The sequence below is a fragment of the Hypomesus nipponensis genome, chromosome 12 (assembly GCF_054491055.1).
Source record: "Hypomesus nipponensis isolate SF chromosome 12, ASM5449105v1, whole genome shotgun sequence".
In the NCBI taxonomy this organism is placed as follows: Eukaryota; Metazoa; Chordata; class Actinopteri; order Osmeriformes; family Osmeridae; genus Hypomesus; species Hypomesus nipponensis.
In genome coordinates this window covers 17,665,001-17,667,500 of record NC_140372.1, presented here as the reverse complement: position 1 = coordinate 17,667,500, position 2,500 = coordinate 17,665,001, and the positions used below count along the sequence as shown (strand labels likewise).

The 2,500-nt window shown below is 47.2% G+C and overlaps 6 non-coding genes and 3 pseudogenes across 6 annotated transcripts; all 9 read right to left on the bottom strand.

The window, feature by feature from the left end:
- Positions 1-27: 27 nt before the first annotated feature.
- LOC146267368 (5S ribosomal RNA) lies at positions 28-146 on the bottom strand. Its single transcript, XR_014727283.1, has one exon. It is a non-coding gene; the product is annotated as a 5S ribosomal RNA (ribosomal RNA).
- A 164-nt stretch (positions 147-310) lies between these two features.
- LOC146267367 (5S ribosomal RNA) lies at positions 311-429 on the bottom strand. The gene has a single exon (XR_014727408.1). It is a non-coding gene; the product is annotated as a 5S ribosomal RNA (ribosomal RNA).
- A 174-nt stretch (positions 430-603) lies between these two features.
- LOC146267366 (5S ribosomal RNA) lies at positions 604-722 on the bottom strand (annotated as a pseudogene).
- A 170-nt stretch (positions 723-892) lies between these two features.
- LOC146267365 (5S ribosomal RNA) lies at positions 893-1,011 on the bottom strand. Its single transcript, XR_014729158.1, has one exon. It is a non-coding gene; the product is annotated as a 5S ribosomal RNA (ribosomal RNA).
- Positions 1,012-1,193: 182 nt separating this feature from the next.
- Positions 1,194-1,312, bottom strand: LOC146267364 (5S ribosomal RNA; annotated as a pseudogene).
- A 174-nt stretch (positions 1,313-1,486) lies between these two features.
- LOC146267363 (5S ribosomal RNA) lies at positions 1,487-1,605 on the bottom strand. Its single transcript, XR_014727407.1, has one exon. It is a non-coding gene; the product is annotated as a 5S ribosomal RNA (ribosomal RNA).
- Positions 1,606-1,779: 174 nt separating this feature from the next.
- On the bottom strand, positions 1,780-1,898 carry LOC146267362 (5S ribosomal RNA). The gene has a single exon (XR_014728029.1). It is a non-coding gene; the product is annotated as a 5S ribosomal RNA (ribosomal RNA).
- A 182-nt stretch (positions 1,899-2,080) lies between these two features.
- LOC146267361 (5S ribosomal RNA) lies at positions 2,081-2,199 on the bottom strand. The gene has a single exon (XR_014728303.1). It is a non-coding gene; the product is annotated as a 5S ribosomal RNA (ribosomal RNA).
- Positions 2,200-2,373: 174 nt separating this feature from the next.
- LOC146267360 (5S ribosomal RNA) lies at positions 2,374-2,492 on the bottom strand (annotated as a pseudogene).
- Between the last annotated feature and the right edge of the window lie 8 nt (positions 2,493-2,500).

Sequence of the window (2,500 nt, the reverse complement as noted above, 5' to 3'; positions counted from 1 at the left end):
TTCAGTTTCTAAGTGAATGAGCAAAAGAGCATACAGCACCTGGTATTCCCAGGCGGTCTCCCATCCAAGTACTAACCAGGCCCAACCCTGCTTAGCTTCCGAGATCAGACGAGATCGGGCGTTGCCAGGCTGGTATGGCCGTACGAAATAAGTTGACAACCATAGGCTACTTATCCATATACAGATTTAGCAATTGACAATGCAAGGTGGTCTCTCTCTCTCCCTCTCGTGTCAAAATGAAAACAGCTTCCAGCCCCTTTCATGAAGGACTACTTGTGCATATTGCAAGATTTCAGTTTCTAAGTGAATGAGCATACAGCACCTGGTATTCCCAGGCGGTCTCCCATCCAAGTACTAACCAGGCCCGACCCTGCTTAGCTTCCGAGATCAGACGAGATCGGGCGTTGCCAGGCTGGTATGGCCGTACGAAATAAGTTGACAACCATAGGCTACTTATCCATATACAGATTTAGCAATTGACAATGCAAGGTGGTCTCTCTCTCTCTCTCTCTCGTGTCAAAATGAAAACAGCTTCCAGCCCCTTTCATGAAGGACTACTTGTGCATATTGCAAGATTTCAGTTTCTAAGTGAATGAGCAAAAGAGCATACAGCACCTGGTATTCCCAGGCGGTCTCCCATCCAAGTACTAACCAGGCCCGACCCTGCTTAGCTTCCGAGATCAGACGAGATTGGGCGTTGCCAGGCTGGTATGGCCGTACGAAATAAGTTGACAACCATAGGCTACTTATCCATATACAGATTTAGCAATTGACAATGCAAGGTAGTCTCTCTCTCTCTCTCTCTCTCTCGTGTCAAAATGAAAACAGCTTCCAGCCCCTTTCATGAAGGACTACTTGTGCATATTGCAAGATTTCAGTTTCTAAGTGAATGAGCATACAGCACCTGGTATTCCCAGGCGGTCTCCCATCCAAGTACTAACCAGGCCTGACCCTGCTTAGCTTCCGAGATCAGACGAGATCGGGCGTTGCCAGGCTGGTATGGCCGTACGAAATAAGTTGACAACCATAGGCTACTTATCCATATACAGATTTAGCAATTGACAATGCAAGGTGGTCTCTCTCTCTCTCTCTCTCTCTCTCTCGTGTCAAAATGAAAACAGTTTCCAGCCCCTTTCATGAAGGACTACTTGTGCATATTGCAAGATGTCAGTTTCTAAGTGAATGAGCAAAAGAGCATACAGCACCTGGTATTCCCAGGCGGTCTCCCATCCAAGTACTAACCAGGCCCGACCCTGCTTAGCTTCCGAGATCAGACGAGATCGGGCGTTGCCAGGCTGGTATGGCCTTACGAAATAAGTTGACAACCATAGGCTACTTATCCATATACAGATTTAGCAATTGACAATGCAAGGTAGTCTCTCTCTCTCTATCTCTCGTGTCAAAATGAAAACAGCTTCCAGCCCCTTTCATGAAGGACTACTTGTGCATATTGCAAGATGTCAGTTTCTAAGTGAATGAGCAAAAGAGCATACAGCACCTGGTATTCCCAGGCGGTCTCCCATCCAAGTACTAACCAGGCCCGACCCTGCTTAGCTTCCGAGATCAGACGAGATCGGGCGTTGCCAGGCTGGTATGGCCGTACGAAATAAGTTGACAACCATAGGCTACTTATCCATATACAGATTTAGCAATTGACAATGCAAGGTAGTCTCTCTCTCTCTATCTCTCGTGTCAAAATGAAAACAGCTTCCAGCCCCTTTCATGAAGGACTACTTGTGCATATTGCAAGATGTCAGTTTCTAAGTGAATGAGCAAAAGAGCATACAGCACCTGGGATTCCCAGGCGGTCTCCCATCCAAGTACTAACCAGGCCCGACCCTGCTTAGCTTCCGAGATCAGACGAGATCGGGCGTTGCCAGGCTGGTATGGCCGTACGAAATAAGTTGACAACCATAGGCTACTTATCCATATACAGATTTAGCAATTGACAATGCAAGGTAGTCTCTCTCTCTCTCTCTCTCTCTCTCTCGTGTCAAAATGAAAACAGCTTCCAGCCCCTTTCATGAAGGACTACTTGTGCATATTGCAAGATTTCAGTTTCTAAGTGAATGAGCAAAAGAGCATACAGCACCTGGTATTCCCAGGCGGTCTCCCATCCAAGTACTAACCAGGCCCGACCCTGCTTAGCTTCCGAGATCAGACGAGATCGGGCGTTGCCAAGCTGGTATGGCCGTACGAAATAAGTTGACAACCATAGGCTACTTATCCATATACAGATTTAGCAATTGACAATGCAAGGTGGTCTCTCTCTCTCTCTCTCTCGTGTCAAAATGAAAACAGCTTCCAGCCCCTTTCATGAAGGACTACTTGTGCATATTGCAAGATTTCAGTTTCTAAGTGAATGAGCAAAAGAGCATACAGCACCTGGTATTTTCAGGCGGTCTCCCATCCAAGTACTAACCAGGCCCGACCCTGCTTAGCTTCCGAGATCAGACGAGATCGGGCGTTGCCAGGCTGGTATGGCCGTACGGAATAAGTT